Genomic DNA, 14,729 nt, shown 5'->3' on the forward strand with positions numbered 1-14,729 from the left:
GAAGATATAGAAATTTTAAACACCCCAATTACAATGACTGAAATTGAAAATGTAAGAAAATATTTACCAGCAATGAAAACCCAGGTCCGGATGGAGTCACTGCTGAATTTTACAAGACATTGAAAGAACTAATGCCATTACACTTTAAATTCATCAAGGAAATTGAAAGGGAAGCAATACTTCCAAATTCATTCCTGGAAGCAAGTGTTACTTTGATTCCAAAACCAGGGAAAGACCCAACCCAAAAAGAGAACTACAGACCAATCTCCTTAATGAACATAGAAGCAAAAACCCGCAACAAGATACTGGCAAAGAGAATACAGAGAGTCATCAAGAAGATCATACACCCTGACCTCAGATTTATCCCAGGGATGCAAGGATGATTCAACATGCGAAAATAAATAAATGTAATACACCATATTAACAGAGTCAAGGACAAAAACCATATGATCATCTCAATAAATGCAGAAAAAGCATTCAACAAAATCCAGCGCCCATTCATGAGAAAAACCCTACAGGAAATTGGAATAGAAGGTCTTTATCTCAACCTGATTAAGGCTATCTATGAAAAACCAACAGCCAACATCATACTAAATGGTCAAAACCTGAAAAGTTTCACACTAAAATCAGGAACAAGTCAAGGATGCCCACTATCACTACTCCTGTTCAATATAGTTCTGGAAACATTAGCCATAGCAATTAGAAAAGAGAAAGAAATACAAGAAATAAAGATAGGAAAAGAAGAAGTTAAACTGTCATTATTTTCTGGTGATATGATACTTTACATAGAAGGCCCAAAAAACTCTGCCAGAAGACTTCTAGACTTAATTGACAGATTCAGTAGAGTAGCTGGATACAAGGTCAACACTCAAAAAACAATAGCCTTCTTGTACACAAATAACAGACTCACTGAGAGAGAAATTAGGAAAACAATTCCTTTTACAATTACATCCAAAAAAATGAAATATCTAGGAATCAATCTAACAAGGGAAGCAAAAGGCCTCTACACTGAAAGCTACAGCACTCTGAAAAAAGAGATTGAAGAGGATACAAGAAAAAGGAAAGACATCCCTTGCTCCTGGGTGGGAAGAACCAATATAGTGAAAATGGCCATACTTCCAAAACTGCTATATAGATTCAATGCAATGCTGATTGAAATTCCAACAATATACTTCACAGAGCTAGAGAAAACAAACCAAAAATTTATTTGGAACCATAAGAGACCTAGAATAGCTAAAGCAATTCTAAGCAACAGAGACATGGCTGGGTGTATCACAATCCCCAACTTGAAACTATACTACAAAGCTACTGTGATAAAATCAGCATGGTACTGGCAAAGGAACAGACCTGAGAATCTTGGAATAGTTTAGAAGTCCAGAAACAACTTCAGACATGCTCAGCCACCTCATCTTTGACAAAGGAGCCACCCACCATCATTAGAGGAAAGATAGCCTATTTAATAAATGGTGTTTGAAAAACTGGATTTCAACCTGCCAAAGATTAAAACCAAACCCATACCTATCACCATGCACTAAACTAAGATCGAAGTGGATTAAAGATATAAATATTAAGACAGAAGCACTCAACTTCGTGGAAGATAAGTTAGGTAGAACTCTCAATGACATTGGCATAGGAAAAGACCTAATGAACAAAACCTTAGCAGCACGGGAACTAGCAAAAAGAATCAGCAACTGGGATCTCATCTTATTAAAAAGCTTCTGCACTGCAAAAGAAACCACCAACAGAGCTAACAGACAACCTACAATATGGGAAAAAAATTTTAGCAGCTGTACCTCAGACAAAGGACTACTATCTAGAAAATATAAAGAATTGAAAAAAATCAGAGTCCCCAAATTCAAAGACCCAATTCAAAAATGGGCATCCAAAATGAACAGACATTTCTCGGACAAAGAAGTAAAAGCAGCAAACAAATATATGAAAAAATGGTCAACATCACTCGTCATTCGAGAGATGCAGATGAAAACAACCCTGAGATTCCATCTCACCCCAGAAAGAATGGCTGCTATCAAGAAATCAACAAATAACAAATGATGGCGGGGTTGTGGGGAGAAAGGAACCCTTCTCCATTGTTGGTGGGAGTGCAGACTGGGGCAACCACTGTGGAAGGCAGTATGGAGATACCTCAAAGAACTAGGTCTTCAGGTCCCATTTGACCCAGCTATTCCCCTGCTGGGTATCTTCTCCAAAGAATTAAAAGAATCATACCACAATGATATATGTGCACCCATGTTCATAGTGGCACAGTTTGTAATAGCTAAAGTGTGGAAACAGCCCAAGTGCCCATCAACTGGAAATTGGATAAAGAAAATGTGATTTTTATAAAATGGAGTACTACTCAGCCATAAAGAATGAAAAACTAGAGTCATTTATAGCTAAATGGATGCATATCGAGGCCATACTCTTAAGTGAAATAAATAGGATACACATATGTAAATACCGAATAGTTTCACTAGATATTTTTAGGAATTTTTATTCTCTAGAAATTTCTAGTTGAGAAGAGAGAAAGTCTAAATATCACCTCCAAATACTCAAGACAAAATTATTAGAAAGAATTTAGAGTATACATAGTTCACATAGAATGCTTTGTATCAATAATAATCCAAAATTCATCTTATCAAGTGGCATTTTCCTTAGTGAAGACCCTCCAGAGATCTTGGGGACATTTGTGTTATGTTTCTCTTGTTTTCTTGTTTCTCTGTACAGAAAGAGTGCTCTACTGCTACAGGTATCTAGTCCTCATAAGGACAGAAAATTTCTCCTGGGCTCACCATGGCTATGAAATTAAAATGAAAATTTTCCATGAAGAATTAGCTTGTGAGATGTGTTGAGACCAGGTTTATGTCTGCTCAGACATTTGTAAAATTTTTTTCCCTTCTTTAGTTTTGTACAGGTATAATTCCTTGATATACTAAAGGATGTAGAGGTAATAAGGTGACAAATACAGAAAGGTAGTGGCCAGATTGCAATTAATCTCTTGGGGTAAGTGGAATCTCACCTCACAAAGAATAGTGTTGGGTAAGCTTTCAAGACTCCAACAACACAATGAGCAAAGGCAGAGTGATACAGAATTACCTAGTGTTTTTATCACCATTATCTGTTAAAGGGCAAGGAGAACAAGGAGTAGATGTTTGTCTTATTGTGTCATTTATTGCATAATCCAGCTTTTCTGACATTCACCTTATGACAAACTGTATATATATATATATATATATATATATATACCTAAGAGTTTGGAAGTAGAGAGTGAAACTAGTCTACATCTAAGGCTTCTCTCAGCTCTAGCTTCTGGGAAACATATTACTTTCATATATGCTGCAGATCCCATAGAATTGATGGTGACCATGATAATGTTTCATGCAAATTCTTAATGGTCCTGTCTAGAGAAAAGTATGGCCCAATGGCTCACATTTCCATTTACAGTTTTCTGCTCAATAGGGCTAGCAACTTTTTTGACTGGCTGGTTTTTTAAAATTAATTTTAATGGTACATTTTATTGGTACATTTTAGGTATACAATTTGTTTACATTTATCATTGGGTGTTTGTACCTGTACATGATATATCTTGGTTCTTATTTTTTTCCCCATTACCTGTGCGCCCTACACCCCCTCCACCCTTACCTATTTACATAGATTTCATTTCCATATTTTTTGTCCTTTCTCATAGTTTTTCCTTTCCCTCTTTTCCTTTCCCCTTCCCCTCCCTTCACTCCTTTGTCTTTGGACCTTTTTTCCTATTTCAAATTATCAATTACTCATTCTAATCATTTTCACCCTTGTAGAAACCAACTGTTACTGCTAATATATCATGCATTGAGTTACTAATCACTAGTATTTATACTTATAGAAGTATTTATACTTCTAGAACTGATACAGCACCTATCTACTTGAATGAAATTTGAATATATAAAATAACTGAAAGCATCTTGTTATCACCTTAAGAGGCACTCCCTAGACAACTATGGAATGAGTGTGGCAGAGTCCACCGCCTTGGCGCTCCAGACTGCTCCTCACATGCAGCCCAAGAATCAGGACCCAGACTTCATAGATCAGCTACATGGCTATTTCTACCCTGTTATTTCTTTTTTAAATTAATTTTATTGGTACATTTTAGATACACAATATGATGACATTCATCACTGGAGAGTTGTACCTTTACATAATCTCTCTTGATTCTCATATTTTTTCTCCATTCCCCTGCCCTCCCCCAACCCCTCTACCCCTCTCTATTTACAAAGTCTTTGTTTCCATTTTTTCATTTTCTCATATTAATTCCATTTCCTTCTTTCCTTTCCCCTACACCTCTCACTTTCGGTTCCCCTTTGCCCCTTTTCTTACTATTTCACATTATCTATTATACTTTTTAGTCCTTATTTACACTTTCAGTTTCTCACATCAGAGAAGCTATTTGGTATTTACACATGTGTGTCCTATTTATTTCACTTAAGAGTAACGCCCCTCAATGTGCATCCATTTAGCTATAAATGTGTCTAATTTCTCATTCTTTATGACTGAGTAGTACTCTGTTTTATTTTTTTAAAAAGCATTTTCTTTATCCAATCTCCAGTTGATGGGCAATTGAGCTGTTTCCAAGTTTTAGCTATTAAAAACTGTGCTGCTATGAACATGGGTGCATATATATCACGGTGGTATGATTCTTTTAATTCTTTTGGGAAGATACCCAGTGCTACACTGTTATTTGTAAAATATGCCAGAAATGTATACTTTCTCTCATCATTTTTCGAAAGATTTTTTCAAAAGAGCAGTTTATATATGTCTACTTCCCCTTTTTCTACCTGAGTTTATATTTATGGAGCATATAAATAGTCATAGCTTTAAGTTATATCAGCCAGGGTTTTTTTGTTTGTTTCCTTGCTATTCTACAATTTATTTTCAAGATTCAATGAAGATCAATAGCAAGATTTCTAAGTCTAAAAACGTGTTTTTTATATAACAGTATTTTAAAGGATAAGCAAACTGTTATATGGAAATTAATTGTATTTAATTTCTGGCACCTGTGTTATAGAAACCCACTTAAGATATAATAAGGAGATATTTTAAATCTATAACAGTGATTACATTTAGAGGAGGGAGCATGACATTCAGAGACACACTTTTTCAAACGTAAAACTTCTTTAGCTTGCTGCCATTATGTAACCCCACAATGAGAAATAAAATGATAATGACAATAAAAATGAAATTGGCAATCAGAGAGTCTCTATGTTTTCTGAACATCTCAAAAGCAAACATTATTAACTGGTCTCCCTGAAGATTTCTCCTCAAAAGACTTAAAACCTACTAGGTGAATAAAGACATCCTTACATTAGTGTAAATGGAAAGATATAGACCTTTTGGAGTCCAAATAAAAGAGTATGTGGGCAATAAGAACATGAAATAATCAAGTGTTTTTAAGGAATAGTGAATACTTCAATATAACTAGACCATAAGGTGAAAAGGAGAATGAGAAAAAAGAGATGAAGTTGGTCTTGATTTGGTCCAGTATAATGTGAATATCTTTAAATTCATCATTCCTCATGTTATAAAGTACAGCCCAAACTGGAAGTTGCTTGCTTCCAATCCAGTGGATATCTTGACCTATGTGGCTTGGAAGAAAAGTTGTTTTCCCAAAAACTGTTTTATTGAAAGAGGTTGCAATCTGGATTCAGCCTGGTTCTGTTACCTGACCGGGGAAAGTCTGGGAGTTCACCCACTAAGCTGCCAAGGATGGATCCTCTGAGAGAGCATGGAAATTCTAGTGAGCCTGTGTGGAGTGGAGTGAATATTGCTGGTGTCTCCCTTAAGAATCTGCACCCTCGAGTTAGGAACTGATGGGGTTATGAGCAATAGAAAGAGTTTCACAAACAGGTAGTTGATAGAACTTACAAAGTGATCAAACTAAAAGACTACACATTCTGGGCCCTTGGACTATCTGTGGCAGATTTGCCAGAAAGCATAATGAAGTGCCTTAGAGTGCATCCAATTTCTACCATGACTAAGGGTCTCTATGGAATAAAGGATGATGTCTTGGTGTTCCTTATGTCTTGGGACAGAATGGGATCTCAGGTGTTGTGAAGGTGACTCTTATTCCCAAGGAAGAGGCCCGTTTGAAGAAAAGCATAGATACCCTGTGGGAGATCCAAAAGGAGCTGCAATTTTAAAGTCTTCTGGTGTCACACCACTTCACTGTCTGGGCTACAAGGGTACTTATTTGTAGGTTGTGGATGTTGTCCTTTTGATCTGATCTGTGTTTGAAGCAGTTGTATTAAGAGGGCCTGAGGAAAATATCAATTTCCCAAAGTTAGACATAGAAATGGTTCACAAAACCCCACAGTTCTATCCTGATGCTGGATGGTACTTGACTTGTGCAGTCCTAACCTGATTAGCATGAAGTAGCCCCACCATCTCTGAGATATCATGGCCAAATGGCGCACAGGCTCCAGTTGCCCTTCAAACTAGATGTATGTTACTTTCATATAACTTTATCAACCAAGCCTAGACTTTTTTCCCAGTTGGTCACAGGCTGGGGTCCAGTGTATAAAACCAATATTTCATATCATGTGCATAACTGTTTTAAAGAATTTTATTTTGTGATATATATATACATATATATATAGTGGTATATATATATATATATATATCAGCAGTATATATCACCATATGATATAAAAAGGAAAGATCTACCTGTGAACAATGCAACCATCATACCAACTGCAACACCAAATAAACCATCATGAACAGTGACTACTCTGTTAATTAAAAAATAGAAAGTGATGAGGCTGGAGAATTTGACAAGGACTTCATCATGGAGAATTTGAAGTATCATATAAAATACATGGACTGGATCATAAAATGATCAAAGAACCTATGGAAGAGTTTTAATGGGGGAACAGGATAATAGTATTATATTTTAGTTTTAAGAGCTAGCTTGCTTTCTATGGTGTTACAAATTGCCTAACCACCTGTATAGTATAATATCACTTTTATAAATAAACATATGTTTTATTTTTTAACATATTGTTTTATAAATAAACATACCTACATATGGTTTGTACACATGTGAAATGATCAAATTTAAAATAAACTCAAGATTTTCCATCATAGAATGGTTTTGGAGTTAAGAGAAAGGACTTTAACTTTATAAATATATTATTCAAATGTTCAAAGTAAACATCCATTTGCTTTTCAAATTAAAAGGAAAGTTCACCCTGGCAGTAGTGTTGATGTACAAAACTGGAGTCGAGGACAGCTGCTTGGAAAATGTCTCTGGCAATTCTGCATCCTCAGGGTCCACTCAACTTCAGGCACAAGCAGAGTTGCAAGAAATCAAATGGTAAAGGTGGCAGCAGCATAGAGACCTCAAAAGACCCCTCAAATATCTGTACTAACTGTGGTAAAAATCTTAAAGCCCACCTTCCTGAGGAGTCTAATACATGCAGCCTTTCAGGGCATGTTGAACAAAGAGCTGATGTGAAGCAACTGATTAAAGTCAAATTAGAGAAAACAGTGAGCAACATAAGCAATAAAATACCTCCCCAAGTGAAGGAACAAAGAAGTTGTAACTGAACTCCCTGAGCTTCAAGTGCATGGAACATGAGAGTGTCTATCTCACCACACTCAACAGCCCCCAGGCAAAGCTTGGGAAAGACAAGAAGAGCCAGGAACAGAAGCTCAAGGCCTCTTTCCCAGGGAAAGACTCCACTATAAAACCAGGCACTTTGGAGTTTAAATTATGCCTTGATGTACTGTTGAAGAATACAAACTCTTGAAGACAAGTAGATCTCAAGGCTCATTTTTGGAGCAGGCTGCCCCACAAGGTTCAGAAATAAAAAGTTCAAGAAAAGACTGGACTAAATGTGTAACTGAGAAGAAAATGATGCAGGAAGCCAGACAAGAAATATGTGTTAATTTAAGACTGCTACAGGGAAGCGCCAGTGCAGATGGACAGGAAGTGCAGCAGAACCCAGTGAAAGACTCCCGGGCTGTGTTCCAGACCTACAAGCAGCTGTACCTGCAGAAGCTTGGCAGGAGGCTAGGCAGCAGCCCTATCCAGTGATCCAGCACATGCTTTCCTTGTGACCCTGAGGACTTCTTGTCATTTCCTCCCCAGAAATGCTTGCTGGAAATAACTCAGGATCACTGGTAAAGACCACCCTGAGACTGGTTACCATCAAGTTATGCATTTTGTTGATCCTGTTTAATAAAAATTGCATCACAGCTTCCTGGGTTGGCACACATAAGAAATGGGTGGTGTCTGTCGGGGAGGCTGCATGGTATTTGATCTTCTAAATTGTGCAGCACATTTACAATTATTTTCAGAAGACTTGTGCACATAATATTTGAAAATGTTGACTGCCCATTGGAGAGAGTACTGCTCCTTATCTGAGAACTTGTTTATTTAACTGAGTTTGTAAATACATTTTTATTTCTAAGCTACATCAGTAAAATTTATTTTTTCAGACATACCCACGGTGAATATCAAAGTATATTCTTAAGTATTTTGTATCTAATTGTAAACTTTTTTTCATAAGTCTTGTTTTATACTTGTTAAACTGAACACAATTTTTGGATAATATTTTAACATTACTTTTCATATTTTAAATACACATTTATATTTTGCAAAAAAAAGAGGCTGCTGCAATATAATTGTTTAAATAATAGGTAATGAGAGTCTGCACCAGTAATGGCAAACCTTTTAGAGCTTTCAATGATACCAAACAGCCAGCTGCAGCACACGTCCATAGGTCTGCCACAACTGGCTTTAAACAGTGACATCATGGAAAGAAAGAGGAGGTAGATGTGAGTCATATGAAGGAAGCAGACTGAGCAATGTGGTAACAAGGACCACGGGTAGACAAGAGAGCAGAGGTGATTAACGTGATTTCCAAATTTTTAGCTGGAGTGATTCAGCCACCAGCATAGAAAATATAGCATAAAGCACAGAATTTCTAGAAATACATATCTTCAGGTTTGGAAATGTTGACTTTGAGATATCCATAGGGCATCTAAGAGGTACTGGTCTTGTAAGGAAATTGGACTTACATACCTGGATCTATAGATCCAATAAGTTAATCTTATTAGTAATAGAGTTGAGTGTAAGATCCTGATATTTTAACTATACTGTATCAGGCTATACTGTATCTAACTATACTGTATCTCCCTATAGGAACAAGGGTGTACTCCAAATGGTTGAAATGCAGAAGGAATGAATAGCAGGAGTATCGGTAATGGGAATCAACCAGGGAAATTAGGACCCCAGAAAACAGCAAGATTGAGAAACCACTCCAATCCCTACTTTGCCGTTCATGGGCTGTTACTGAGGAAAACTTACCAAATTTCTTTAAGCCTTCATATATAAAATAATGATTAAAATACTGGTAAATGTATGGGACTGTCATGGGGATTCAACTTAATATAAATTAAATATTTTGTGTAAATGTTTAACCTAATTATTTTTACAAAGTAAGCAACTCGTCAATATTAAGAGGAAGTAATGATGACTATCAATGGAAAAGGTCATTAATTCAGATCCTAAAAATAATTAGTATAAAGTGGAGTAGACAGGGCTTTAGAAATCACAGCCTGAAAGGTAGTCTAGACTTAACAAATTGTATAGAAGAATGCATGCATGCATGCTTGGTTTGGAACAGCATAGTACATGCAGAGGACCATAGGGAAAATCTAAGCACAATCATTACCTAAACAATTACCCATGAACACACTACCCTGATATGATATCATCCTGTCACCTGTGCCTTATGACCAATGACTCTCATTTTCCAACTAAAAAATTATTTTTAAAAGTCATCATAGGTTTTCTCTTAAAAAGCTGAGTGCAATTTTGCAAATTGTAATACAAATCTGTGGAACAGAAGCTCTCTAGACTCTTGTGAGAATAGAGAATTTAGTTCAGGGAGACTGATGTACAGCAGAGCCTTGACTTACCAACTCAATTGGTTCCTGAGGGCTGGTTGTAACTCATATTGGTTGTAAGTCAATACAGGTGAGATCTGGATGTATACCTGGGTACAGGTCATAAATAACAAGAGGCAGATGAATCTTCCATTAGCCTAATTAACCCAAGTTGTTCATATATCAGGCCGGTTGTAACTTGAGGGTCCACTGTATTTTTCAGAAATTCTTCCTTGACAAAAAGTGACTCCTATTACTGTTAAACTACCTTTGATTTCCAGCAGCAAAATTATAATATATTCCTCTTATTTTTGTGTGTCCTAATATCTGCTTCATCTTATGTTGAAAGTAAAGTCATATTAACTTCTCTAACACAGTGGAAGATGATTAAGGGAATGACATGCCCTCCTAGTTCCTTCTTATCCAACAGGGCTATGGTTCTCAAATCCACACCTGAACTCTAATCACCAAAGACACTTGCTAAAGTTGCAGGCTCAAAGACAAGGTGCTTTAATATTGTCAGTCTAAGATGAGAGCCAGTTGTCTTTAAGTTTTTGAGGAATCTAGAAATGTATGCATTTTATGGGAACTCTGATATTCAACTACTAGGACAAAAGATCATGCTTACACTCAAGAGCTAATACAAAGAGAAGGGGAAAGACACTGCTCAATTATAAGGATCAGGAGCTCTCTTATTCTAGACTAAGATATTTTCCTCTATTCTGAAACAGAGGAGTGCGAAAAATGTTTAGGAAGGTGGTAACATAGTAAGATAAAAATTTTACATAAAATATCAGGCCACTACAGGGAAGGTACCTTCACAAGCAGGAGATAATTTTAAAGCTGAAGAGTAATTTTGGCAAACTATGAGGTTAAGTATAAATTAAAGGCAGTGGATGTGGAGAAGAATGAAGAGATGTGACTATCTTTAGCTAGAAGTGACATAAATTAATAATTAACAAGATATATCGACTGAATAAATGAAAAAGTGACAATATCTGCCATTTTTTCACTTGGGTGCATGAACAGATGTAGATGGGGATTGTAGAAGGAGTAACAGGTTCGGGGTTGGAAACGTATCTTGGACAGATACTGGTCAAATGACTGAATTTCGTGATGCAGTATCATGACCAGGAGATTCTCTATCATTTGATACATGACTCTCAGAAGGGCAGTATAAGGCTCGATTTTGAATATGAAAGTTATACAGGTGTTGGGCAAAGCCATACATGATGCAAGATATTCCAGGAGGTATATTTCAATAAATAAAAGTGGAGGACTAAGGAGGTAAAATATCTATGGCAAAGTAGAAGATGAAGGACCTCCAAAAGACACCAGGAAAGAGTAATCAAAGAAAACTGGACAACAGGACTCCTTAGTTCTATTCCAAATTTGAATTTCTCATTAATGCATTCTAGAAGATGAGAGGGAGTTAAAATTAAACTTCTTCTCTAATAGTCTGTAGAAGTCAATCTTTTTCTTCTTTCAAATATCAGAACCTTTGATTTCTGGCATCTATCCCATTCTCTATGATTTCTGAAAGATTATCAGCAAGTTATATGCAAAGCATCATAATTTTTATAGTAAAAAAACCTCTTTTCCTTCTAGGTAAAATAATAAGCTTTAATTTCTCTTTGCCCAAATGCCACAAAAGGAAAGAAGCCATTTAATTATTTGTCTTTTATAACATGTTTTTCATTGCATTTTCAGAGGTTTACAAGAAATACATCTAGTGCTTAATTGCTTGTAGCTAGGGAATACAATTATTCTTCTGGAGTCTACCAAATATTTATTGTGATTGCCTCAGCCTAGGTTTCAAGCTCATACCACGAAGATTGAAACTAATTGAGCCCAAACCCCGAAGCTATTAAATGATAGCAGACTTATGTTGAAAAACAGAGGTTATGTCAAGCCTCCAACATGGGAGGAGGGTGTTAATGCATTTTTCTGTGTTGCTGGAAAGAACGGATTGACAGAACTCATTCTTCGCCACATAATTATCTATTTCTTTGTTGACCCATCTGGTTCCCTAACAGTGTGCTAACACCATCATAAAGCAATCAAGCTAAATTAGTCTTCTGGTGATCAACGGTTAATGTGGTTTCAAACAAATTAGTCTTAAGACTGTGTGGCCTTTCCTATTAAAACTATAAACAGACACTAGATATTGACAAGGATTTTACCAATATTTGCATTTGTAGACATACATCATAAGTCTTTTGGCATCTTTTTGATAACATTTTATAAGAACTATTTAAGCCAAATGGCTCCTCCCTTTGCTTATCCCTAAAATTCATGACAAATAGAATATCTGTTCTTTTTATGTTACTTGCTTTATACTTAAAACCACACAGCAATGCTTACCATTTGAAGAAAATATTAATAAGAAGAAATAAATTAAGGAATTCTAAAATAACTAATGGCTGTTAAAGACAGAAAAAAAAGGAAAAATAAAGCAAAACCTTTCATAACTGAGCAGAACAAAGGCCCTGAGCTACAAAAACAATAACACTTCTCAAAGGGAACTTCAGTGACTCTGTCTCCTTGGATGGTTTTCAGTTCTCATTCTTAATCTCCATATTCAGCATTTCATCCTCTACTCCACTCCTCAGACCTTACTCTGCAGACAGTTCCTTCTGACTCCTCTTCCAAAGAACAAATCTGCTATTGTTTCCCTATGTAAATTTCTTTGGTGATTTTTCATTGCTTATGATAGAAAGTTCTGATTTCCTAGCAAGGAATTAGGCCTTCTATATTTTGTCTCCATCTGAACTTGACTTTGTTGGCACTCAAAACTCTAGACACCCTAAATAAACCTCCAGACACCCTAAAACTGATCCACAAACATGCTGGACTCTGTCATACTTATTTCTTCATCATGGAGTTCTTTCTGTATTCAGTTCTATTCCCCAGTTTTCTTTATAGCAAGATATTCAACAATCACTTTGGAAACAATTCTACTTTACCACATTCAGTTAATCATACATATAATGAGTGACCCAAAATTTCATTTTCAGAACTGTAACCAAGAAAAAATACCTAGACATGTACATGAACTATTCATAATACCATTATGTGTCATCCTGCCTTCTTGGTTCTTTGTGCTCAGGCTTGTCTTCCTACCAACCATCCACACCCATCTGCAGAGCTTACTGAGGAAAAACTATCATCTTCCACAGTATCTTGCCCTAGGTAAGCAGTTGTTTCTTGACCTATTAGATGAAATATAGAAAAGGGTGGAGATCATTTTCATTCCCTTGGCTTAGTTTTTCAAAGTTTGTAGAATGGGCGATTATTCATCTGAGCCAGAAAGATGCTCTCAGCCTTTAAATATCCTAGTTGCAAAGTTTTTCTCCATCCAATTCTAACTTTTAAAAAAGGAAAAAAAAGGCTTTCAAATGTGGCTCTTAGTCACATTCCCCAAAGGCTGGGAGCATGTGTCCAGTAGGTGACAAGGGACTTTCGCTGTATTTAACCATTGGAAACATTCATACAGGTTTTCAGCATTATTGTTTCATCTACCCCTTGATCCCCACTACATCATAAAGTCCTCACTGACTCTTACTGCCTACTTAATAGTTTTGAAGGCAATCTTGCTGTTTATTTCTGGACTGTTTGCACCTGGGAGTACTATAGTGTGAGTCTCCACAGTTTATATTAGGCAGAATTCTCCCCTCTTTTGTCTTCTACTTTATTTATTTATTTATTTATGGAACTGGGGATTCATATACTTTTAGTAGAGCCTCCTCATTGAAAAAATTCTAAACCACTCCTTTGTTCACTTAATCACAGAGCATTTTACTACACCAGGCCTTCTTTATTGTCTGTATTGTTGCTTTTTCAAAAAGAGTCTATAGCCAGCCTTCCTTTAGACAGTAAAATAACTGTGTTTTTAGGTTATGTTAGCTGCTATTAGAAAAACTAACCCTAAAATGTCAGTGACTTAAGAATGTATTTGACGGGCTGGGGATTTAGCTCAGTGGTTCCGGCGCCTGCCTCTCAAGCGCAAGGTCCCAAGTTCGATCCCTGGTACCAAAAAAAAAAAAAAAGAATGAAAAGAATGTATTTGACACTAATAGTTTCTCTGGTGTGAGAAACTGAAAGTGTAAATAAGGATCAAAATGTAGAATAGATAATGTGAAATAGAAAGAAAAGATCCAAAGGGGAAGGGGAAGTGGGAGGGGTAGGGAAAAGGGAAGAAGCGAAAGGAATAAATATTAGAAAAGGAAAAAAATGGAAACTAAGTCTTTATAAATAGGGAGGGGTAGAGGGGTTGAAGGGAGGGCAGGCGAATGGGGAAAAAAGTAAGAACCAAGATATATCAAGTTACAAATCTCCAATGATGAATGTCATCATATTATATACCTAAAATGTACCAATAAACTTAATTGAGAAAAAGAATGTATTTGATGCTAATATTAATGTGTGTTACATGTTGGGGTGGTCTGTCAGCAAGCAGGATTCCTCCAAGAAGTAACTGAGAGACCCAAACTCCTTCAGTACCATCCCTAGGTGTCTTGGAGACCTCTACACAGAATCGGGGGAAAATAAGTAGAGAACATGCAATGATTTCATTTTTTTTACAAAGCCCAGAAGTTGTAGTACAGTTCTGTTCTCATCTTCTTGGCTGGGTGACTGTCTCCTAGCAAGAACTCCAGATTATGGAATAATAACCATGAAGCTTTAGAGAACAGTTAGCCAATCTACCCAGTGCCATGATGCCATGGTATTAGAAACCAAAAGGACTCTAGCTCCTTCAATGAATCATCATAATCTCTGCTCGCACTTTCATTCACAATTTA

At 36.4% G+C, this 14,729-nt stretch overlaps 1 pseudogene; it reads left to right on the forward strand.

Moving 5' to 3' along the window:
• Positions 1 to 6,381, forward strand: part of LOC101725831 (L-lactate dehydrogenase A chain pseudogene) — a 196,985-nt pseudogene extending 190,604 nt beyond the window's left edge.
• Positions 6,382 to 14,729: the final 8,348 nt, after the last annotated feature.

This window comes from Heterocephalus glaber, unplaced genomic scaffold (assembly GCF_053883595.1).
Source record: "Heterocephalus glaber isolate CG9 unplaced genomic scaffold, H.glaber_assembly_v1.0 deba00000331, whole genome shotgun sequence".
In the NCBI taxonomy this organism is placed as follows: Eukaryota; Metazoa; Chordata; class Mammalia; order Rodentia; family Bathyergidae; genus Heterocephalus; species Heterocephalus glaber.